Genomic DNA, 26045 nt, shown 5'->3' on the forward strand with positions numbered 1-26045 from the left:
GCAGTGATTGTTGGTAGCCTATTCAACTGTGGGAGCATCACAGTCCAAGAAATGCCCCCTTTGCAGACTTGGCCTTTGCTGCTGGGGTGAGTGGACAGTGATCAGTAGCAGGAGCCCAGGGCACTGAGGTTAACTGCAGTCTCCCCCACTGCAGCCCAGGCTGGGATCAGCTGACAAACCCCACAGTAAGCAGCTGGAATATACAACCTCTCCTGGTCTGCACTGGGGGTCAAGGGTCAGCACAGTGTCGTCAACGTTGACCCCCAGCCTCCCGCAGGAGAACCAAGTTGCATTGACGGCATGACGTCTGCACGTTTCATGACGCCAACACGTTCCAGCGCGTGTCACCCTCGGCAGCCCGCCCACTGTTCCCGCGATCTCGCTCCCCATTGGTCGGAAGCTCCTGTCAATCAGGCCGTGGGAGCGGGTGACGCGTCCCTCAACCTCGCGCCGCCCAGCGGCCGGAGGCGGAGAGAAGATTCCGGAGCGGGGGAGGAGGGAGCGGCGGCGGCGGCGGCGGGGCGCAGGGGAGCCCTGGAACCGGTAGGGAGGCTTTCTAAACACCCGGGGTAGGCCTCAGGCCCCGAACAAGAACCTGCGGCTCCGGCGTTTGCCCCGAGCCGGGCCCCCGGGGGCAGCTGCGGGGCTTTCTCCCGGTGACAGGCCCCCGGCAACGGCCGCCATCTTGGGGCAGGATCTGCTGGGGACAGTGACGTCACGGGGCTGCAGGGCGCTGATTGGTTGGTGAGTCGGACAGGCTTTGTCCCTCCGCGGGCTGACAAACTGTCCATTGCTGCAATCACAACTTGTATTTATATAGCGCCTACAACGGAGCAACACGTCCCAAGGGCTTCACAGCAGCGTTACAGGCACAACACATACATCTAACACCCAGACACAAAAGGAGCAATTGAGGCAAGTGACCAAAAGCTGGTTTAAAGAGGTAGGTTTTAAGGAGCATCTTAAAGGAGGAAAGAGAGGGAGAGGTTTAGGGAGGGAGTTCCCGAGCTTGGGGCCCAGGCAGCTGAGGGCACGGCCACCGCTGGTGGAGCGATTATAGTGAGGGATGTTCAAGACGGCAGAATTTGAGGAGCGCAGACGTCTCGTCGGGTTGTGAGGCTGAAAAAGAGGGATTTATAAAACAGGGTGAGAATTTTGAAATAGTTTAACCAGGAGACAATGTAGGTCAGAAAACACAGGGGCAATGGGTGATAGAAACATAGAAAATAGGTGCAGGAGTAGGCCATTCGGCCCTTCTAGCCTGCACCGCCATTCAATGAGTTCATGGCTGAACATTCAACTTCAGTACCCCATTCCTGCTTTCTCGCCATACCCCTTGATCCCCCTAGCAGTAAGGACTTCATCTAACTCCTTTTTGAATATATTTAGTGAATTGGCCTCAACAACTTTCTGTGGTAGAGAATTCCACAGGTTCACCACTCTCTGGGTGAAGAAGTTCCTCCGCATCTCGGTCCTAAATGGCTTACCCCTTATCCTTAGACTGTGACCCCTGGTTCTGGACTTCCCCAACATTGGGAACATTCTTCCTGCATCTAACCTGTCTAACCCCGTCAGAATTTTATATGTTTCTATGAGGTCCCCTCTCATTCTTCTGAACTCCAGTGAATACAAGCCCAGTTGATCCAGTCTTTCTTGATAGGTCAGTCCCGCCATCCCGGGAATCAGTCTGGTGAACCTTCGCTGCACTCCCTCAATAGCAAGAATGTCCTTCCTCAGGTTAGGAGACCAAAACTGTACACAATACTCCAGGTGTGGCCTCACCAATGCCCTGTACAACTGTAGCAACACCTCCCTGCCCCTGTACTCAAATCCCCTTGCTATGAAGGCCAACATGCCATTTGCTTTCTTAACCGCCTGCTGCACCTGCATGCCAACCTTCAATGACTGATGTACCATGACACCCAGGTCTCTTTGCACCTCCCCTTTTCCTAATCTGTCACCATTCAGATAATAGTCTGTCTCTCTGTTTTTACCACCAAAGTGGATAACCTCACATTTATCCACATTATACTTCATCTGCCATGCATTTGCCCACTCACCTAACCTATCCAAGTCGCTCTGCAGCCTCACAGCATCCTCCTCGCAGCTCACACTGCCACCCAACTTAGTGTCATCCGCAAATTTGGAGATACTACATTTAATCCCCTCATCTAAATCATTAATGTACAGTGTAAACAGCTGGGGCCCCAGCACAGAACCTTGCGGTACCCCACTAGTCACTGCCTGCCATTCTGAAAAGTACCCATTTACTCCTACTCTTTGCTTCCTGTCTGACAACCAGTTCTCAATCCATGTCAGTACACTACCCCCAATCCCATGTGCTCTAACTTTGCACATCAATCTCTTGTGTGGGACCTTGTCGAACGCCTTCTGAAAGTCCAAATATACCACATCAACTGGTTCTCCCTTATCCACTCTACTGGAAACATCCTCAAAAAATTCCAGAAGATTTGTCAAGCATGATTTCCCTTTCACAAATCCATGCTGACTTGGACCTATCATGTCACCTCTTTCCAAATGCACTGCTATGACATCCTTAATAATTGATTCCATCATTTTACCCACTACCGATGTCAGGCTGACCGGTCTATAATTCCCTGTTTTCTCTCTCCCTCCTTTTTTAAAAAGTGGGGTTACATTGGCTACCCTCCACTCCATAGGAACTGATCCAGAGTCAATGGAATGTTGGAAAATGACTGTCAACGCATCCACTATTTCCAAGGCCACCTCCTTAAGTACTCTGGGATGCAGTCCATCAGGCCCTGGGGATTTATCGGCCTTCAATCCCATCAATTTCCCCAACACAATTTCCCGGCTAATAAGGATTTCCCTCAGTTCCTCCTCCTTACTAGACCCCCCGACCCCTTTTATAACCGGAAGGTTGTTCGTGTCCTCCTTCGTGAATACTGAACCAAAGTACTTGTTCAATTGGTCCGCCATTTCTTTGTTCCCCGTTATGACTTCCCCTGATTCTGACTGCAGGGGACCTACGTTTGTCTTTACTAACCTTTTTCTCTTTACATATCTATAGAAACTTTTGCAATCCGTCTTAATGTTCCCTGCAAGCTTCTCCTCATACTCCATTTTCCCTGCCCTAATCAAACCCTTTGTCCTCCTCTGCTGAGTTCTAAATTTCTCCCAGTCCCCAGGTTCGCTGCTATTTCTGGCCAATTTGTATGCCACTTCCTTGGCTTTAATACTATCCCTGATTTCCCTTGATAGCCACGGTTGAGCCACCTTCCCTTTTTTATTTCTATGCCAGACAGGAATGTACAATTGTTGTAGTTCATCCATGCAGTCTCTAAATGTCTGCCATTGCCCATCCACAGTCAACCCCTTAAGTATCATTCGCCAATCCATCTCAGCCAATTCACGCCTCATACCTTCAAAGTTACCCTTCTTTAAGTTCTGGACCATGGTCTCTGAATTAACTGTTTCATTCTCCATCCTAATGCAGAATTCCACCATATTATGGTCACTCTTCCCCAAGGGGCCTCGCACAACGATCGTGACTTGGTGCAAGTTAGGACACGAGCTTCCGAGTTTTGGATGACATCAACTTTACTCGCTTGGGGAGAGTTTAAACTAGCTTGGCAGAGTGATGGGAACCTGAGAACGAATTCAAAAGGCAAGGAAATAAAGCAGAAATTGGATAACAAGAATCTGTAAGTCAGAGGAAACAGGGCTTAGTGAGTAGCAAGCAAGCAGGTCTTCCTGTGCTGAATGGTATATACTTTAATGCAAGGAGTATAGCGAATAAGACGGATGAGCTAAGAGCACAGGTAGATACTTGGGAGTATGATATTGTAGCCATTGCAAAAACATGGCAAAAGAGGGGCAGCTTTGGCAGATCAATATTCCTGCCTACAGGATTTTTAGAAAAGATAGAGAGGGGAGTAAAAAGGGGTGGGCGGGTTGTGGTACTGATTAAAGAAAATATTACAGCAGTGAGGAGGGATGATATGTTAGAGGGATCATCAAATGAGGCCATGTGAGTCGAATTGAAAAATAAAAAAGGGGCGATCACACTGCTGGGCGTGTATTATATAGACCCAAACAGTGGGAGGGAGATGGAGGAGCAAATATGTCGGCAAATTGCTGTGAAGTCCAAAAACCATAGGGCAGTAATAGTAGGTGATTTTAACTATCCTAATACTGATTGGGACAAATATAGTGTGAAGGGTATAGAGGGTGCGGAATTCTTGAAATGCATTCAAGAGAACTTTTTTAGTCAGTATGTAACAAGCCCAACACGAGAGGGGGCGGTCTTGGATTTAGTTTTAGGGAATGAAGGTGGGCAGGTTGAAGGAGTATTAGTGGGAGAGCACTTGGGTGCCAGTGACCATAATTCAGTCAGATTCAAGTTGGATATGGTTAAGGACAAGAATTGGTCGGGAATTAAAGTTCCGAATTGGGGAAAAGCTACTTTTGCTAAGTTAAGGAATGATTTGGCTATGGTGGACTGCAAACAGCTACTTGTGGGTAAATCAGTGTCAGAACAGTGGGAGGCATTTAAGGAGGAGATCCGGAAGGCTCAGGCCAAGCATGTGCTCTGAAAGAAAAAGGCTGGGAAAAATAATTCTAGAGCCCCCTGGATGTCTGGGGAGTTACAGGGGAGGATTAAGAAAAAAAGGGACGTTTATGTCATATATCAACGGCTAAATACTATAGAATCTTTGGAGCAATATAGAAAGTTAAGGGGCAAAGTTAAACAGAATATTAGGAATGCTAATAGAGAGCACGAGAAATTCTTGGCCTGTAAAATTAAGGAAAACCCCAAGATGTTCTATAAATAATATTAAGAGTAAGAGGGTAACTAAAAAAAGGGTGGGGGCCTATTAGAGACCATGAAGGTAATCTTTGTGTGGAGGCGGAAGGTATTGGGAGGGTTCTTAATGAAGACTTTGCATCTGTTTTCACAAAGGAAAGGGGCAATGCAGATATTGCTATCGAGGAGGAGTGTGATATTCTGGATGAAATAAATATAGTGAGAGAGGAAGTATTAAAAGGTTTAGCAGCTTTGAAAGTAGATAAGTCCCCAGGCCCGGATAAAATGCACCCCAGCTGTTGAGCGAAGTAAAAGAGGAAATAGCAGAGGCCTTGACCATCATTTTCCAGTGCTCTTTGGAATTGGGCATGGTGCTGGAGGATTGGAGGACTGCTAATGTAGTACCCTTGTTTAAGAAGGGAGAAAGGGATAGACCGAGTAATTACAGGCCTGTCAGCCGAACCTCAATGGTGGGAAAATTATTGGAAAAAATCCTGAAAGACAGGATAAATCTGCATTTGGAGAGGCAAGGATTAATTAGGGACAGTCAGCACGGATTTGTTAAGGGGAGATCGTGTCTGACTAACCTGATTGAATTTTTTGAGGAGGTAACCAAGAGGGTCGATGAGGGTAGTGCGTACGGTGTATTATATATGGACTTTAGCAAAGCGTTGGATAAGGTCCCACATGGTAGACTGCTCACGAAGCTTAAAGCCCATGGGATACAGGGCAAAGTGTCAAGCTGGATCCAAAAGTGGCTTCGAGGTAGGAAGCAAAGGGTAATGATTGCTGGATGTTTTTGTGACTGGAAGGATGTTTCCAGTGGGGTTCCGCAGGGCTCAGGACTGGGACCCTTGCTTTTTGTGGTATATATCAATGATTTAGATTTGAATATAGGGAGTATGATTAAGAAGTTTGCAGACGACACTAAAATTGGGTGTTGATAATGAAGAGGAAAGTCATGGGCTGCAGGTGGATATCAATCTACTGGTCAGGTGGGCAGAGCAGTGGCAAATGGAATTTAATTCGGAAAAGTGTGAGGTGATGCACTTTGGGAGGACTAATAAGGAAAGGGTATACACATTAAGCGGTCGGCCACTTAATAGTGTGGATGAACAAAGGGACCTTGGAGTGCTTGTCCACAGAACTCTTTTGGGAGGAAACCAAAACATTAATTCTTAAATCGTGTCCCCCCGATCTGGGGGGCACACCAAACATTTACAAGGCCCTTTTTTGTGTGTTCTTTTTTGTGTTTTTTTTTTTAAAGTTTTTTTTGTGCTTGTCCACAGATCCTTGAAAGTAGCAGGCCAGGTGGTTAAGAAGACATACGGAATGCTTGCTTTTATTGGCCGAGGCATAGAATAGAAGAGCAGGGAGGTTATGCTTAAATTGTATAATACTTTGGTTAGGCTACAGCTGGAGTATTGCGTGCAGTTCTGGTCGGCGTATTATAGGAAGGACGTGATTGCACTAGAGAGGGTGCAGAGGAGATTTTCTAGGATGCTGCTTGGAATGGAGAATCTTAGTTATGAGGACAGATTGGATAGGCTGGGTGTGTTCTCATTGGAACAGAGGAGGTTGAGAGGAGACCTCATTGAGGTGTCCAAAATATTGAGAGTCCTGGACATAGTGGATAGTAAGGGTCTATTTCCATCGGTGGAAGGGTCTGTTATGAGGGGGCATAGTTTTAAGGTGGTTGATGGAAGGTTTAGAGGGGATTTGAGGGGGGGGGCGCTTCTTTACGCAGAGGGTTGTGGGGGTCTGGAACTCGCTGCCTGGAAGAGTGGTGGATGCAGAAACATAGAACATAGAAAATAGGTGCAGGAGTAGGCCATTTGGCCCTTCGAGCCTGCAACACCATTCAGTAAGATCATGGCTGATCATTCACCTCAGTGCCCCTTTCCTGCTTTCTCTCCATACCCTTTGATCCCTTTAGCCTGAAGGGCCATATCTAACTCCCTCTTCAATATATCCAACGAACTGGCATCAACAACTCTCTGTGGTAGAGAATTCCACAGGTTAACAACTCTGAGTGAAGAAGTTTCTCCTCATCTCGGTCCTAAATGGCCTACCCCTTATCCTTAGACTGTGTCCCCTGCTTCTGGACTTTCCCAACATCGGGAACATTCTTTCTGCATCCAACCTGTTCAGTCCCGTCAGAGTTTTATCTGTTTCTATGAGATCCCCTCTCATCCTTCTAAACTTCAGTGAATACAGGCCCAGTTGATCCAATCTCTCCCCATATGTCAGACCTGCCATCCCGGGAATCAGTCTGGTGAACCTTCGCTGCACTTCCTCAATATCAAGAACGTCCTTCCTCAGATTAGGAGACCAAAACTGAACACAATATTCCAGGTGAGGCCTCACCAAGGCCCTGTACAACTGCAGTAAGACCTTCCTGTTCCAATACTCAAATCCCCTTGCTATGAAGGCCAACATGCCATTTGCTTTCTTCACCGCCTGCTGTACCTGCATGCCAACTTTCAATGACTGATGTACCATGACACCCAGGTGTCGTTGCACCTCCCCTTTTCCTAATCTGCCACCATTCAGATAGAAACATAGAAAACAGGTGCAGGAGTAAGCCATTCGGCCCTTCGAGCCTGCACCGCCATTCAATAAGATCATGGCTGATCATTCCCTCACTACCCCTTTCCTGCTTTCTCTCCATACCCCTTGATCCCCTTAGCCGTAAGGCCATATCTAACTCCCTCTTGAATATATCCAATGAACTGGCATCAACAACTCTCTGCGGCAGGGAATTCAATAGGTGAACAACTTTGAGTGAAGATGTTTCTCCTCATCTCAGTCCGAAATGGCCTACCCCTTATCCTAAGACTATGTCCCCTGGTTCTGGACTTCCCAACATCGGGAACATTCTTCCCGCATCTAACCTGTCCAGTCCTGTCAGAATCTTATACGTTTCTATGAGATCCCCTCTCATTCTTCTAAACTCCAGTGAATAAAGGCCCAGTTGATCCAGTCTCTCCTCATATGTCAGTCCAGCCATCCCTGGAATCAGCCTAGTGAACCTTCACTGCACTCCCTCAATAGCAAGAATGTCCTTCCTCAGATTAGGAGGCCAAAACTGAACACAATATTCCAGGTGAGGCCTCACTAAGCCCCTGTACAACTGCAGTAAGACCTCCCTGTTCCTGTAAAATCCACTAGCTATGAAGGCCAACATACCATTTGCCTTCTTCACCGCCTGCTGTACCTGCATGCCCACTTTCAGTGACTGATGAACCATGACCCCCAGGTCTTGTTGCACCTCCCTTTTCCTAATCTGCTGCCATTCAGATAATATTCTGCCGCCTTGTTTTTGCCCCCAAAGTGGATAACCTCACATTTATCCACATTATACTGCGTCTGCCATGTATTTGTCCACTTGCCTAACCTGTCCAAGTCACCCTGCAACCTCTTAGCGTCCTCCTCACAGCTTACACCGCCACCCAGTTTAGTGTCATCAGCAAACTTGGAGATATTACATTCAATTCCATCATCTAAATCATTAATATATATTGTAAAGAGCTGGGGTCCCAGCACTGAGCCCTGCGGCACTCCACTAGTCACTGCCTGCCATTCTGAAAAGGACCCGTTTATCCTGACTCTGCTTCCTATCTGCCAACCAGTTCTCTATCCACGTCAGTACATTACCACCAATACCATGTGGTTTGATTTTGCACACCAATCTCTTATGTGGGACCTTGTCAAAAGCCTTTTGAAAGTCCAAATACACTACATGTACTGGTTCTCCCTTGTCCACTCTACTAGTTACATGCTCAAAAAATTCGAGAAGATTTGTCAAGCATGATTTCCCTTTCATAAATCCATGCTGACTTGGACTGATCCTGTCACTGCTTTTCAAATGTGCTGCTATTTCATCTTTAATAATTCATTCCAACAATTTCCCCACTACTGATGTCAGGCTAACCGGTCTATAATTCCCTGTTTTCTCTCCCTCCTTTTTTAAAAAGTGGTATTACATTAGCTACCCTCCAGTCCATAGGAACTGATCCAGAGTCGATAGACTGTTGGAAAATGATCACCAATGCATCCACTATTTCGAGGGCCACTTCCTTAAGTACTCTGGGATGCAGACTATCAGGACCTGGGGATTTATTGGCCTTCAATCCCGTCAATTTCCCGAACACAGTCTCCTGACTTATAAGGATTTCCTTCAGTTCCTCCTTCTCACTAGACCCTCGGTCCCCTAGTATTTCCGGAAGGTTATTTGTGTCCTTCTTCATGAAGACAGAACCAAAGTATTTGTTCAATTGGTCTGCCATTTCTTTGTTCCCCATTATAAATTCACCTGATTCTGACTGCAAGGCACCTATGTTTGTCTTCACTAATCTTTTTCTCCACATATGTATAGAAGCTTTTGCAGTCAGTTTTTATGTTCCCAGCAAGCTTCCTCTCGTACTCTATTTTCCCCCTCCTAATTAAACCCTTTGTCGTCCTCTGCTGAATTCTAAATTTCTCCCAGTCCTCAGGTTTGCTGCTTTTTCTGGCCAATTTATATGCCTCTTCCTTGGATTTAACACTATCCCTAATTTCCTTGTTAGCCACGGTTGAGCCACCTTCCCCATTTTATTTTTACTCCAGACAGGGATATACAATTGTTAACGTTCATCCATGTGATCTTTAAATGTTTGCCATTGCCTATCCACCGTCAACCCTTTAAGTATCATTCGGCAGTCTATTCTAGCCAATTCACGTCTCATACCATTGAAGTTACCTTTCCTTAAGTTCAGGACTCTAGTCTCTGAATTAACTGTGTCACTCTCCATCTTAATAAAGAATTCTACCATATTATGGTCACTCTTCCCCAAGGGGCCTCGCACAATAAGAATGTTAATTAGTCCTCTCTCATTACACATCACTCAGTCTAGGATGGCCAGCCCTCTAGTTGGTTCCTCGACATATTGGTCTAGAAAACCATCCCTAATACACTCCAGGAAATCCTCCTCCACTGTATTGCTACCAGTTTGGTTAGCCCAATCAATATGTAGATTAAAGTCACCCATGATAACTGCTGTACCTTTATTGCACGCATCCCTAATTTTTTGTTTGATGCTGTCCCCAACCTCGCTACTACTGTTCGGTGGTCTGTACACAACTCCCACTAGCGTTTTCTGTCTTTTGGTATTCCGCAGCTCTACCCAAAAAGATTCCACATCATCCAAGCTCATGTCCTTCCTTACTATTGCGTTAATTTCCTCTTTAACCAGCAACACTACCCCACCTCCTTTTCCTTTCTGTCTATCCTTCCTGAATGTTGAATACTCCTGGATGTTGAGTTCCCAGCCATGGTCACCCTAGAGCCATATCTCCGTAATCCCAATTATATCATATTCGTTAATAGTTGCCTGCGCCATTAATTCGTCCACCTTATTACGAATACTCCTCGCACTGAGGCACAGAGCCTTCAGGCTTGTCTTTTTAAAATATTTTGCCCCTTTAGAATTTTGCTGTAATGTGGCCCTTTTTGATTTTTGCCTTGGGTTTCTCTGCCCTCCACTTTTACTTTTTATCTTTTGCTTCTGCCCCCATTTTATTTCCCTCTGTCTCACTGCATAGGTTCCCATCCCCCTGCCATATTAGTTTAACTCCTCCCCAACAGCACTAGCAAACACTCCCCTAGGACATTGGCTCCGGTCCTGCCCAGGTGCAGACCGTCCGGTTTGTACTGGTCCCACCTCCCCCAGAACCGGTTCCAATGTCCCAGGAATTTGAATCCCTCCCTTCTGCACCACTCTTCAAGCCACGTATTCATCTTAGCTACCCTGCAATTCCTATTCTGACGAGCTCGTGGCACTGGTAGCAATCCTGAGATTACTACCTTTGAGGTCCTGCTTTTTAATTTAACTCCTAGCTCCCTAAATTCAGCTCGTAGGACCTCAACCTGTTTTTTACCTATATCGTTGGTACCTATATGCACCACGACAACTGGCTGTTCACCCTCCCCTCCAAAATGTCCTGCAGCCGCTCCAGTCATCCTTGACCCTTGCACCAGGGAGGCAACATACCATCCTGGGGTCTCGATTGCAGCCGCAGAAACGTCTATCTGTTCCCCTTACAATAGAATCCCCTGCCACTATAGCTCTCCCACTCTTTTTCCTGCCCTCCTGTGCAGCAGAGCCACCCACGGTGTCATGAATTTGGCTGCTGCTTCCCTCCCCTGATTAGTCATCACCCTCCAACAGTACCCAAGGCGGTGTATCTGTTTTGGAGGGGGGTGACCGCAGGGGACCCCTGCACTACCTTCATTCCACTGCTCTGCCTGATGGTCACCCATTCCCTATCTGCCTGAGTAACCTTTACCTGCGGGGTGACCAACTCACTAAACGTGCTATTCACGACATCCTCAGCATCGCGCAGCTCCAGTGCGAATCCATGCGCAGCTCCAGTGCTGCAATGCGGTCTGTCAGGAGCTGCAGCTGGATACACTTCCCGCACATGTAGTTGTCAGGGACACTGGAAGCGTCCCTGACTCCCCACATAGCACAGAAATCCTCACCACGTTTAAGAGATGGTTGGATGGGCACTTAAAGTGCAGTAATCTGCAGGGTTACGGGCCTAGAGCTGGTAATTGGGATTAGACTGGATGACCTTTTGTTAAACGGAGCAGATATAATGGTAAGTACTGCAGTGAATAGAATACGGCCAGGGTGATCTGGACTAGTTTCGATCACCTGGATGGGTCGGAGAGGAATTTTCCCAGATTTTTTTCTCCGTAAATTGGCCTGGGTTTTTATCTGGTTTTTGCCTCTCCCATCATCATAGACAGTCCCTCGGAATCGAGGAAGACTTGCTTCCACTCCCAAAGTGAGTTCTCTGGTGGCTGAACAGTCCAATACGAGAGTCACAGACCCTGTTACAGGTGGGATAGACATTCGTCGAGGGAAGAGGTGGGTGGGGCTGGTTTGCTGCGCGCTCCTTCCGCTGCCTGCGCTTGACCTCCTCACGCTCTTTGCATTGAGACTTGAAGAACTCAACGCCCTCCCGGATGTACTTTCTCCACCTCGGGTGATCTTCGGCCAGGGTCTCCCAGGTGTCAGTGGTGATGTCGCACTTTACCAGGGAGGCTTTGAGGGTGTCCTTGTAACACTTCCACTGTCCCCCTTTGGCTCATTTACCACGAAGGAGCTCTGCATGAAGCATTTGCTTAGCGAGTCTCGTATCTGGCATGCGAACTATGTGGCCTGCCCAGCGAAGCTGATCGAGTGTGGTCAGTGCTTCAATGCTGGGGATGTTAGCCTGGTCGAGGACACTGATGTTGGTGCGCCTGTCCTCCCAGGGGATTTACAGGATCTTGTGGAGACATCTTTGGTGATATATCTCCACCGACTTGAGGTGCCTTCTATACATCGTCCATGCCTCAGATCCATACAGGAGGGCGGGTATTACTACAGCCCTGTAGACCATGATGGTGGTAGATTTGAGGGCCAGGTCTTCAAACACTCTTTTCCTCAGACGACCGAAGGCTGCACTGACGCACTGGCATGGGGACAGGCTGGTGAAGGACCTTTACCTCTCCCAGGAGATCACATGGCTCTGGTTGGGGTGGAGTGTAGAATGTTTTATTATAAGGGGTGTCGCTGTTGTGGTGAGGCGGACTGGTTGGGCTGGGTGCTCTTTGCCGTTCCATCATTGTTCATAGGTTTATATGTAATCTTTAGGGCTGCTGACCAAGGGGCCGTGTGGCTCTTTGTCGGTTGGCGTTGGACACAATGGGCCGGAATGGCCTCCTTCTGCGCTGTAAATTTCTCTGTTTCGATGTTTACGTTGTGTAGAATGGGAGGCCAGCCAGGAGTGAGTTGGAGTAGTCAAGAGCTGAGGCAGGGATTGAAGCACCCAATGTTACGGAGGTAGAAAAAGGTAGATTTAGTTACGCCGCGAATATGTGGCTCAACTCATTTCAGGGACAAATATAACGCCGAGGTTGCGAACAGTCTTGTTTACCCTCAGCTTGGTGCTGGGGAGAGGGATGGAGTCAGTGGTTAGGGAACGCAGTTTGTGGCGAGGACCAAAGATAATGGCTTCGGTCTTCCCAATATTTGGAGAAAATTTCCGCTCATTCGGTACTGGATGATGGACAAATAATCTAATTCATAACTACTTTATTTGATTAGTAACTAAACTAGATAAAAACCATTAAATAATAAAACTAAAATCATAAAAAGTAATCAATTAGCTACTCAAATAAAAACAGAAAAAGCTGGAGATCTCAGCGGGTCAGGCAGCATCTGGAGAGAAGCCGAGCCAATGTTTCGGGTCTGTGACCCTTCCTCAGGACTGGCAAAAGTTTTAAATGTAACAGAATGTTAAGGAAGTGCTGGGGCCTGAAAGGGGGAGGGGAGGGAAGAACAAAAGGGAATATCTGTGATCGGGTGGGAGGCAGAAGAGATTTAAGAGACAAAAGCGATGATGGGCCAAACTGATACAGTAATGGCACAAGTTAGGAAACAAAAGATGAGTCTAGATAGGGTGTGGATGCCTGAATAATTACCAGCTGCCATGGGAAACCAGGAGAAGTTTGTAAAAAAAAAAAAAGGGGAAAGGGAACAAAATATGGGCAGAGATTATGGTCTGAAATTGTTGAACTGGATGTTGAGTCCAGAGGCTGTAAAGTGCCTAAACGAAAGATGAGGTGCTGTTCCTCGAGCTTGTGTTGAGCTGCATTGGAACAGTGCAGGAGACCGAGGACGGAGAGGTCAGAGTGGGAGTAGAGAATTAAAGTGACAGGCGACCAGAAGCTCAGGGTCACACTTGCGGACTGAACGGAGGTGTTCAGCAAAACTGTCACCCAGTCTGCATTTGGTCTCACCAACATAGACACCATCACATCATGAGCAGCGAATACAGGATACTAAATTGAAAGAAGTACAAGTAAATCGCTGTTTCACTTGGAAGGAATGTTTGGGGCCCTGGACGGTGGGAATGGAGGAGGTAAAAGGGCAGGTGTTGCATCTCCTGCGCTTGCACGGGAAGGTGCCGTGGGAAGGGAAGGGGTTGCTGGGGGTGACTGCGGAATGGACCAGGGTATCACGGAGGGAGTGGTCCCTTTGGAATGCTGGGAGGGGAAGATGTGATTGGTGGTGGGATCACGCTGGAGGTGGTGGAAATGGCGGAGGACGATCCATTGAATGTGGAGGCTGGTGGGGTGAAAGGTGAGGACAAGGGGAACCCTATGGTGACTCTGAGAGGGAGGGGAAGGGGTGAGAACAGAAGTGTGGGAAATAGAACGGACACTGTCGAGGGTCATGTTAACCGTGGCGGAGGGGAATCCTCGGATGAGGAAAAAGGAAGACATTTCAGAGGCACTAGTGTGGAAGGTGGCATCGTCAGAACAGATGCAACAGAGACGGAGAAACTGGGAGAGTGGAATGGAGTCCTTACAGGATGCAGGGTGGGAGGAAGTGTAGTCGCTGTGGGAGTCGGTGGGCTTACAGTGAATGTTTGTCAATAGTCTATCCTCAGAAATAAGACACAGAAGTTGAGGAAGGGAAGGGAAGAGTTGGAGATGGACCATGTGAAGGTCAGGGAAGGGTGGAAGTTGGATGCAAAATGAATGATATTTTCTAGTTCAGGGCAAGAGCAGGAGACGGCACCGATACAGTCATCAATGTACCGGAAAAAGGGGTGAGGGAGGGGACCCGAGTAGGACTGGAACAAAGAATGTTCCACGTATCCCTATCGAAAAGGCAGGCATAGCTAGGACCCATGTAGGTTCCCATAGCAACACCTTTAAGTTGGAGGAAGTGAGTGGAGATAAAGGAGAAGTTGTTCAATGTGAGAACAAGTTCAGCCAGATGGGGGAGGGGGAGGGTGGTGGATGGGGATTGGTTGGGCCTCTGCTCGGGGAAGAAACGGAGCATCCTCAGGCCTTCCTGGTGTGGGATGGAAGTGTAGAGGGATTGGACATCCATAGTGAAAAGGAGACGGTTGGAGCCAGGAAACTTAAAGTGGCGGAAGGCCTCAGAAGAGTCGCGGATGTCGGTGAGAAGAGACTGGACAAGGGGAGAAAAATAGCATCAAGATAGGAATAAATAAGTTTTGAGGGGCAAGAACAAGCTGAAACGATGGGTCTACCGGGGCAGTCTTGTTTGTGGATCTTGGGAAGGAGGTAGAAGTGAGCTGTGTGGTGTTGGGGAACTATGAGGTTGGTGGCTGTGGAGGGAAGATCTCCAGAGGAGATGAGGTCAGTGACTGTCTGGGAAATGATGGCTTGACGTTCGGTGGTGGGGTCATGGTCCAGGGGGAGGTAGGAGGAGGTGTCAGAGAGTTGGCGATCAGCCTCTGCAAGGTAGAGGTCGGTTCTCCAAACAACAACAGCGCCACCCTTGTCAGCAGGTTTAATGACAATGTAGGGGTTGGATCTGAGAGAGCGGAGTGCTGCAAGTTCAGAGAGAGGGAGGTTGGAGGGAGTGAGAGGAGCAGTGAGATGGCCAATGTCCCATCGGCAGTTTGCAGTGAAAAGATTTAGAGGGCAAGAGGCCAGAGGGAGGGGTCCAGGTAGAGCGGGAATTCTGAAAACGGGAGAAAGGGTCAGCTGTGCGGGGTGAAGACTCCTGGCTGAAGAAGTGGGCACGGGGGCGGAGGCAGCGGGAAAAGGGCTCAGCATCGTAGCGAGCTCGAAATTCATCGAGGTGAGGGTGTAAGGCGATGAAGCTCGGGGCTTTGCTGAGGATTGGTCGTTCGGGGTCGGAGAGGGGAAGGTCAGAGAGGATAGTGAAAACACGGCAAGGGATGGGATCAGAGGGAAGTGAAGGGGAAGAAGGTTCCGAAGAGCCGTTGGTGTCCAAGAGTTGTTGAAGAAAGGTGGTTAGATGGACATGGCAGGGCAGGTGGTTTGCCGTAACTGCAGCATGTGGGAGTTTGTGGAGAGCATGGCGATCCCGAGCGCCCACGTCTGTTGTAAGTGTCTGCAGCTCGAGGAACTTTGGCTCAGAGTTGTTGAGCTGGAGGACGAGATGCAGACATTGCGGGGCATCAGGGAGGCGGAGAGTTTGTCAATGGTCAGGGACAGGAGGCAGGTATGGGGACCCAGGGTGTAGTGTTGGGGGAGCCTCAGCCCTTGACATTGTCCAACAGGTATGAAGTACTTGCTGCCTGTATGCAAGAGGAAAAGGACGGCAGGGAGGATGTGCAAACTAACCACAGCACCGTTGTGTTTCCTGCCCGGTGTCAGGGTTAAGGATATCTCCTCGTGGCTGGGGAAGAACTTGAAATGGGAGGGGGAGGATCCAGTTGCCCACGTAGCAACCAGCGACATAGGTAGAACCAAGAATGAGATTAATAAGAACGAAGAGCAGGAGTAGGCCATTTGGCCCCTCAAGCCTGCTCCGCCATTTAATCTGATCATGGACTCAGCTCCACTTCCCTGCCCACTTCCCATAACCCTTTACTCCCTTATCGTTCAAAAATCTGTCTATCTCCGCCTTAAATATATTCAATGACCCAGCTGCCACAGCTCTCTGGGGCAGAGAATTCCACAGATTTACAACCCTCTGAGCGAAGAAATTCCTCCTCATCTTAGTTTTAAATGGCGGCCTCTTATTCTGAGACTATGCCCCCTAGTTTTAGTTTCCCATAGTTTTAGTTTCCCCAATGAGTTCTGCTGATGGCGTTTTAGAAGCTAGGATCCAAATTAAGAAGCAGAACCTCAAAGGTAATAATCTCTGCATTGTTACCTGAGCCATGAGCAAATTGACATAGGGACAAACATAATAGAGGTTTAACTGCGTGGCTCAAAGAATGGTGTGAGAGGAAGGGGTTTCAGTTCATGGGACACTGGCATCAGTACTAGGGAAAGAGGGAACTGTTCCGTTGGGATGGGCTCCAGTGTCCTGGCGAACCGAATAACTAGGGCAGTAGACAGGGCTTTAAACTAATGAAGGGGCGGGGTGGGAGGTTTCAGGAAAGAGTAAATTTAAAAGCAGCAAGAGAAATGTCAAGTCTCTAGAGCAGAGTTTTGGGTAAAAATAAGCAGAGTGGGTCAGGAAGGGACAGAGAAATTAACAAAGGTAATAAGGCTTCAGTGACTAAGGTGACATCAGGGAACACTAAAAATAAGTTAAATCTAAAGACACTATATCTTTTGCGCAAAGCAGTTTTTTATTTGTTCATGGGATATGGGCGTCGCTGGCAAGGCCGGCATTTATTGCCCATCCCTAATTGCCCTTGAGAAGGTGGTGGTGAGCCGCCTTCTTGAACCGCTGCATAGATAAATTTAATAGGTTTGATCTAGTAGCCATTAAGGAGACGTGGTTGGGAACTAAATATTCCAGAATACTTAACTTTTAGAAGAGATAGGCAAAAGGGAAAAGGAGGAGGGGTAGCCCTTATAATAAAGGATGGGATAAAGACAGCAGAGAGAACGGATCTTAGTTTGAAAAATCAAGAAATAGGATCAGTTTGTGTGGAGCTAAGAAACAGCAAGAGGCAGAAAACATGGGTGGGAGTTGTTTATAAGGCCCCCCCAAACAGTAGTTGTAAAGTCGGGCAGAGTATAAATCATTAATCTACATATAGAATGGGCAAACCAAATTTGCAGTAATAGTGTGGAGGACGATTTCAAGGCATGTGTACAAGATAGTTTTCCAGATCAGTATGTTGAGGAACCAACTGGGGAACAGGCTGCCTTAGATCTAGTATTGTGCAATGAGAAAAGGGTCATTAATAAAGTTATTGTAGTAAAGGAACTTTTAGGGAATAGTGACTATAGAGCCAAGAAGAGCAGTAAGCCTGAGGATTGGGAGGGTTTTGGAATTCAGCAAAGGAGGAATAAGAAATTGATAAAGAAAGGGAAAATAGAATACGAGAGTAAACTAGACATAAAAACTAACACTACAAACTTTTATAGGTATGTAAAAAAAGAAAAGATTAGAGAATGTAAATGTGGGTGCCTTACAGGCTGAGACAGGAGAAATTATAATGGGGAATAAGGAAATGGCAGATAAATTAAACAACTACTTTGTGCCTGTCTTCACAGAAGACTCAAAAAACCTCCCTGAAATAGTGAAGTATCAGGGGTCTAGTGAGAATGAGGTACTGAAAGATATTGGTATTAGTAAAAAATTAATACTGGAATAATGAATGGGAGTGAAAGCCGATAAATCCCCTGGACCTGATGGCCTGCATCCTAGGGGTTTGAAAGAGGTTGCTTTAGAAATAGTGGATGCATTAGTTGTCATCTTCCAAAATTCCATAGATTCTAGAACAGTTCCCGTGGATTGGAGGGTAGCTGATGTATAATACATCAACGATCTCGACTTGAATATCAGAAGTATGATTAAGAAGTTTGCAGATGATACAAAAATAGGCTGTGTGTTTGAAGAAAGTTGCGGACTGCAGGAAGATATCGATCACCTGGTCAGGTGGGCAGAACAGTGGCAAATGGAATTTAATCCAGAGAAGTGTGAGGTAATGCATTTGGGGGAGGGCTTACAAGGAACGGGAATACACATTAAATGGTAGGACACTGAGAAGTGTAGAGGAACAAAGGGACGTGGGAGTGCATGTCCACAGATCCCTGAAGGTAGCAGGCCAGGTAGATAAGGTGGTTAAGAAGGCATACGGAATGCTTGCCTTTATTAGCCAAGGCATAGAATATAAGAGCAGGGGGGTTATGCTTGAACTGTATAAATCACTGATTAGGCTACAGCTAGAGTATTGCGTGCAGTTCTGGTCAGTGTATTATAGGAAGGATGTGATTGCACTGGAGAGGGTACAGAGGAGATTTATGAGGATGTTGCCGGGAGTGGAGAATCTTCGCTATGAGGACAGATTGGATAGGCTGGGTTTGTTTTCCGTGGAACTGAGGGGAAACCTTATTGAGGTGTATAAAATTATGAGGGGCCTAGATATAGTGGATAGAAAGGGCCTATTTCCCTTAGCAGAGGGGTCAACAACCAGGGGGCATAAATTTAATTGGTAGAAGGTTTAGAGGGGATTTGAGGGGAAATTTCTTCACGCAGAGGGTTATGGGGGTCTGGAACTCACTGCCTGAAAGGGTGGTAGAGGCAGAAACCCTCACCGCATTTTAAAAAGTACCTGGATGTGCACTTGAAGTGCCGTAACCTGCAGAGTTACGGACCTAGAGCTGGAAAGTGGGATTACACTGGATAGCCTCTTGTTGGCCGGCACGGACACAATGGGCCGAAATGGCTTCCTTCCATGCTGTAAACCTCTACGATTCTATGATTTCTATTTAAGAAAAGAGGGAGAGAGAAAATGGGGAACTACAGACCAGTTAGCCTGACATCAGTAGCAGGAGAAATGCTAGAATCTATTATTAAGGATGTGGTAACAGGGCATTTAGACAATAATAAGCTTGGGCAGAGTCAACATGGATTTATGAAAGGGAAATCATGTTTGACAAATGTTTTTTTTTGAGGATGTAACTAGCGGAATCGATAAGGGAGAACCAGTGGATGGGGTGTATTTGAATTTTCTGAAGGCACAAGAGGTTATTGAACAAAATTAGGGCTCATGGGATCAGGGGTAAAATACTAGCATGGATTGAGGATTGGTTAACTGAGAGAAAACAGAGGATAGGAATAAACGGGTCATTTTCGGGTTGGCAGGCTGTAACTAGTGGGATACCCCATGGATTGGTGCTTGGGCCCCAGCTATTCACAATCTGTATCAATGATTGGGATGAAGGGACCCATTGTAACACAGGTTGAACCTCTCCAGTCCGACACTCTCGGAGCCTGACCGGTGCCGGACCAGAGGATTTTCCGGACCTCAAACCCCAGACTTAAAAATCCCATTGTCAGCAAAGTTTCCGGACAGGTTTCTGCTCCATTCACGGAATCCAGGTCAGAGTCCAGTTGACGCGAGATGCCCTGCAGCTGTTGCACAGAGCTCTCCGTTACAAAAAGCAAAACCAAACCACACACTCGCATTCGAGTTAAACAAGAATAAAGTGCTGACCTGGGGCTGGCTGCTCCTCCTCTCCCCGCTGCCTCTGGTGCTCCTCCCCACCGCCCCCCCCAGGCACACTGGGTCCGGCACGCTGTGTCCATAGGCCTTGCTGGTCCCGTGTTTGTACCACGGTGATAGGCCAGGCCGCCAGGGGGGTAACTGGTCGCCATCTTGGACAGGGAGGGTTCAGGGCACCTAGGTGGCCATCTTGGTACAGGAGAAGAGAGTGGGCGTGGCTTCATGTCCCAGTGACCAGGTGAGAAAATCATTGCCTCATTGATTTTATTCTTACTGTACACAGCGGGTGAAGAACTGAACCCAATCAGAGTAGAGGGAAAAAGGAAAGAAATAATGCAGGTGGTGCGATGGGTTTGGATTTCAGCACCGGGAGGAGGGAGAGTGTGTGGGACAGGGATTTGCAGCTTTTGGGGGAACGAGAGAGGAAAGAATGTTCCATCGAAACAAGAAACTCAGTTCTCAATTTCTATCCTGCGCTTCCAGTGCTAACTTTTGTAAACTCCTTTTACAGGATATTAGATGAGGAGGATTTGCAGACGGGAAACTCGAACCAATCATATCATCAAGATCTGAATGATCTGAATATCATCGGCCTTTGAGTGTGGAAGGAGAAATGTTTGTATGTTCTGTCTGTGGGAAAAGATTTCAAACATCAGTGTGACTGGAAAAGCACCGAGACACACACACCCGAGTGAGAGTGTTCCAGTGCACTGCCTGTGGAAAGAGCTTTAACCAGTTACACAGCCTGAAAAAACATCGCACCATTCACAGCGGGGAGAAACCGTAAACGTGTTGTGTGTGTGGACCAGGCTTCAACTGATCATCCAACCTGGAGAGACACAAGGACACCCGCATCACGGAGAAACCGTGGAAATGTGGGGACTGTGGGAAGGGATTCAATTCCCCGTCCCAGCTGGAAATTCATCGACGCATTCACACCGGGGAGAAACCGTTCACCTGCTCCGAGTGTGGGAAAGGATTTGCTCAGCCATTCAGCCTCCAGTCACACCAGCGAGTTCACACTGGGGAGAGGCCGTTCACCTGCTCCCACTGCGGAAAGAAGTTTAGCCGGTCGTCCAACCTCACTGAACACCAGCGAGTTCACACTGGGGAGAGGCCGTTCACCTGCTCCGTGTGTGGGAAGGGATTCACTTGTTCTTCCCACCTCACTGAACATAAGCGAGTTCACACTGGAGAGAGACCGTTCATCTGCTCCATATGTGGGAAAGGGTTTATTAAATCATCTCATCTTCTGAGCCACCAGCGAGTTCACACTGGAGAGAGGCCGTTCATCTGCTCTGAGTGTGGGAAGGGATTCGCTCATTCGTGCAGCCTGGTGAGCCACCAACGCATTCACACGGTGCAGAGGCCGTTCATCTGCTCTGAGTGTGGGAAGGGATTCTCTCAGACATCCAGCCTGCTGAGACACCAGCGAGTTCACACTGGGGAGATACCTTTTACCTGTTCCGTGTGTGGGAAGGGATTCTCTCAGACATCCAGCCTACTGACACACCAGCAAGTTCACACTGGGGAGAGGCTGTTCACCTGCTTCCAGTGTGGGAAGAGATTCACTCATTCATCCAACCTGCTGACACACCAGCGAGTTCACAAGTGACTGCAGGGGTTGGATTCTGCTGATATTGTTGCTGTTAATCACATTCAGGACTGAACCATGTTCATTCTGACATTTGGGGTTTGTTGCTGCTGATGTAATTAATCCCTCTAACTGGGCTGGTGTTCGATTTTCTGGATTTCATAGAATCATAGAATGGTTACGGCACAGAGTGAGGCCTTTCGGCCCGTTGGGCCTGTGCCGGCTCTCTGCTAGTTCCCGCCCTTTCCCCGTAGCCCTGCAAATTTTTGCCTTTGGATTGAGTCTGCCTCCACCACCCTTTCAGGCCGTGCATTCCAGATCCTAACCATTCGCTGCGGAAAAACGTTTTTCCTCGTGTCGCCTTTGGTTGTTTTGCCAATCACCTTAAATCTGTGTCCTCTGGTTCTCCACCCTTCCACCAATGGGAACAGTTTCTCTCTATCTACTCTGTCTAGACCCCTCATGGTTTTGAACACTTCTATCAAATCTCCTCTCAACCTTCTCTGCTCGAAGAACAGTTTTGGTCTCCTTATTTAAGGAGGAATATACTTGCATTGGAGGCAGTTCAGAGAAGGTTCACAAGCTTGATTCCTGAGATGAAGGTTTGACTTATGAAGAAAGGTTGAGCAGGTTGGGCCTATACTCATTGGAGTTTAGAAGAATGAGAGGTGATCTTATTGAAACTTATAAGATACTGAACGGGCTCGACAAGGTGGATGCAGAGAGGATGTTTCCACTCGTGGGGGGAGCTAGAACTAGGAAGCATAGTTTCAAAATAAGGGGTCACCCATTTAGAACTGAGAGGAGGAGGAATTTCTTCTCAGAGGGTTGTAAATCTGTGGAATTCTGTGCCCCAGGGAGCTGTGCATGCTGGGTCATTGAATATATTTAAGGTGGAGGTCGACAAATTTTTGAACAATAAGGGAGTAAAGGGTTATGGGGAGCGGGCAGGGAAGTGGAGCTGAGCCCAGGATCAGATCAGCCATGATATTAAATAGCGGAGCAGGCTCGAGGGGCTGCACTATCCTCGTATCCCTTGATTCCCTTAATATCCAAATTTCTATCGATCTTTGTCTTGAATATGCTCAAAGACTGAGCCTCCACAGCCCTCCGAGTGAAGAAGTTTCTCATCTCAGTCCCAATGGCCGACCCCTTATTCTGAGACTGGCACCTGGTTCTAGACTCCCCAGCCAGAGGAAATGTCCTCCCTGCTTCTACCCTGTCAAGCCCTATAAGAATTTTGTATGTTTCAATGAGATCACTTCTCATTCTTCAAACTCTAGAGAACATAGGTCTGGTTTACTCAATCTCTCATAGGACAGTCCCCTCCATCCCAGAAATCACTTGGCCTGTCTATATCCCCTTGAAGTCTCTCTGCATCCTCCTCACAACCCACATTCCCACTGAACTTTGTATGCAGCCAACTTGGATATATTATATTTGGTCCCCCTCATCCCAATCATTGATATAGATTGTGAATAGCTGGGGCCCAATCCTCGCGGCACCTCATTAGTTACAGCCTGCCAATCCGAAAATGACCAGTTTATTCCTACTCTCTGTTTTCTGTCCGTTAATTAATCCTCAAACCATGCTAATATTGTACCCTCAATCCCAGCAGCCCTACTTTTGTTTAATAACCTCGTGTGTGGCACATTATCGAATGCCATCTGAAAATCCAAATACACCACATCAACTGGTTCTCCCTGATCTATTCTACTAGTTCCAGCCTCAAAAAACTCTGAATAGATTTGACAAACATGATTTCCCTTTCCTAAATCCGTGTTGACTCTGCCCAATCCTGTTATTATTTTCTAAGTGCCGTTACCACAGCCTTAATAATAGATTCTAGCATTTTCCCTCCTACTGATGTCAGGCTAACTGGTCTGTAGTTCCTCGTTTTCTGTCTCCCTCCTTTCTTAAATAGCGGTTTTACATTGGCTACCTTCCAATCTGCGGGAACCGTTCTAGAATCTGTGGAATTTTGGAAGATGACAACCAATGCACCCACTATCTCTATACCCACCTCTTTCAAAACCCTAGGATGTAGACCATCAGGTCCAGGGGATTTATCAGCTTTCAGTCCCATTCATTATTCCAGTGCTATTTTTTTGCTAATAATAATTTCTTTCAATTCCTCGTTCTCGCTAGACCCTTGGTTCTCCACTATTTCCAAGATGTTTTTTGTGGTTGCTTCTGTGAAGACAGACACAAAGTATTCGTTTAATTTCTCTGCCATTTCCTTATTTCCCATTATAATTTCTCCTGTCTCAGCCTATAGGGGACCCACATTTACCTTCGCTAATCTTTTCCTTTTTACATACCTATAGAAGCTTTTACAGTCTGTTTTCATGCCTCTTGCTCGTTTACTCCCATATTTTATTTTCCTTTTCTTTCAGTTTCTTGGTACTTTGCTGAATTCTCAAATCCTCCCAATCCTCAGGCTTACTGCTCTTTTGGCAACATAATAAGCCTCTTCCTTTGATTGAAGACTATTTTTAATTTTCCTTGTTAGCCACAGTTGGACCACTTTCCCTGTGGGCGGGACCGGGGAGGGCGCAGCCCGGACCAATAGCGAGGCTGTGAGGTCGTGAGGCTCGTATTGTGATGATGGTGACTTTCCCTGTGGGGATTTTGTGCCTTAAAGAAATGTATATTTGTTGTAAACTATGTATTAACACTTTAAATGTTCGCCATTGCTTATCTACCCCCATACCTTTTAATGCAGTTTCCCAATCTACCTTAGCCAACTCGCCCCTCATACCTATGTAGTTTGCTTCATTTAGATTTAAGACCCTAGTTTCGGATTGAATTTAAATCACTTTCAAACGTAAAATAAAATTCTATCATTATGGTCATTCTTCCCCAAAAGGCCCCTTTACTACAAGGTTATTAATTCCTTTTTCATTTTCAGAGATATAGACAGGTTGACTGAGTGGGCAAGAACATGACAAATGGAATACAATGTGGGGAAGTGTGAAGTTATCCAGTTTGGTTGGAAAAAAAAAGGGAATATTTTTTTTCATGATGAGAGACTGCAAAATGTTTGCATTCAGAGGGACCTGCGTCTCTTTGTACATGAATCATAGAAAGTATGTCCTTGTAGGTATAGCAAGCAATTAAGAAAGCAAATGACATGTTAGCTTTTGTTGCAAAGGGATCAGAGTATAAAGAATAAATAAGAACACAAGAACATAATAAATAGGAACATGAGGAGGCCATACGGCCCCTCGAGCTTGCTCCGCCATTCAATAAGATCATGGCTGATCTGATGATGCACTCAGATCCACTTCCCTGCCCACTCTCCATAACCTCTTATCCCCTTATTGTTTAAGAAACTGTCTATTTCTGTCTTAAAATTTATTCAATGTCCCGGCTTCCACAGCTCTCTGAGGCAGCAAGTTCCACATATCCACAACCCTCTGAGAGAAGAAATTTCTCCTCATCTCTCTTTTAAATGGGCGGTCCCTTATTCTAAGATCATGCCCTCTAGTTCTAGTCTCTCCCATCAGTGGAAACACCCTCGCTGCATCCACCCTGTCAAGCCCCCTCATAATCTTATATGTTTCGATAAGATCACCTCTCATTCTTCTGAATTCCAATGAGTAGAGGCCCAACCTACTCAACCTTTCCTCATAAGTCAACGCCCTCATCCCCGGAATCAACCGAATGAACCTTCTCTGAACTGTCTCCAAAGCAAGTATATCCTTTCGTAAATATGGAAACCAAAACTGCAGTCAGAATTCCAGGTGTGGCCTCACCAATACCTTATATATCTGTAGCAAGACTTCCCTGCTTTTATACTCCATCCCCTTGCAATAAAGACCAAGATACCATTGGCCTTCCTGATCACTTGCTGTACCTACATACTATCCTTTTGCGTTTCATGCACAAGTACCCCCAGGTCCCGCTGTACTGCGGCATTTTGCAATCTTTTTCCATTTAAATAATAACTTGCTCTTTGATTTTTTTTCTGCCAAAGTGCATGACCTCACACTTTCCAACATTATACTGCATCTGCCAAATTTTTGCCCACTCACTTAGCCGGTCTGAAGTGGGGCTATCGAGCTCTGTTATAATTAAAGGGTTAAGAATGAATCTCGGAATTAAAAAGCGCTGACATAGGCTTTTGTAATGGTCAACTTTCTATGGGTGTTTAAAGGGAAATAACATCAGAATGATTAAGTGTTACAAGCTGTGATACCTGAGGACAATTACAGGAGGCCCAACGATTGAACCACAGGAAACCCAGAGAGGCAGACAAACAGGGCAAGGGGTCAAAAGTGACACAATGGAAAAACTCCATCTGATCAAGGCAAGAGAGATAAGGTAACATTCCAATTGGCTAATGAACTTTTGGGACACAGTGAGGTTTATGGAAAAGTACTGGAGTTAGGCCTGGTCAGGTTTGTAACTTTACTTTGAGTGACAAGGGTTTTGACCATTCAAATCAAATTATGTCTCATGTATTGAATGTCTGGCCATTATAGGCCAGGAACTGTATAAAAATCCTGTGTTTTCTTTGTTCAGAGAGAGCAAGAGAGGACAGCTCAACAACAGGTTGACTACACACTTGTCTCTCCCTTGCAAGAAATTAAAGACTACTTGAATCTTCGAACCCAGATCTAGTGTTGAGTGTTAATTTTAAATACTCCACTGTCTATGTCCTTTTGCAGATTTTTTGTGTCCTCCTCACATCTTGCTTTTCCT

The 26045-nt window shown here is 46.7% G+C and overlaps 1 pseudogene; it reads left to right on the top strand.

Moving 5' to 3' along the window:
• The first annotated feature begins 520 nt into the window (after nt 1-520).
• LOC139243881 (zinc finger protein 135-like) lies at nt 521-25951 on the top strand (annotated as a pseudogene).
• Nucleotides 25952-26045: the final 94 nt, after the last annotated feature.

This window comes from Pristiophorus japonicus, unplaced genomic scaffold (genome assembly GCF_044704955.1).
Source record: "Pristiophorus japonicus isolate sPriJap1 unplaced genomic scaffold, sPriJap1.hap1 HAP1_SCAFFOLD_190, whole genome shotgun sequence".
Lineage (NCBI taxonomy): Eukaryota > Metazoa > Chordata > Chondrichthyes > Pristiophoridae > Pristiophorus > Pristiophorus japonicus.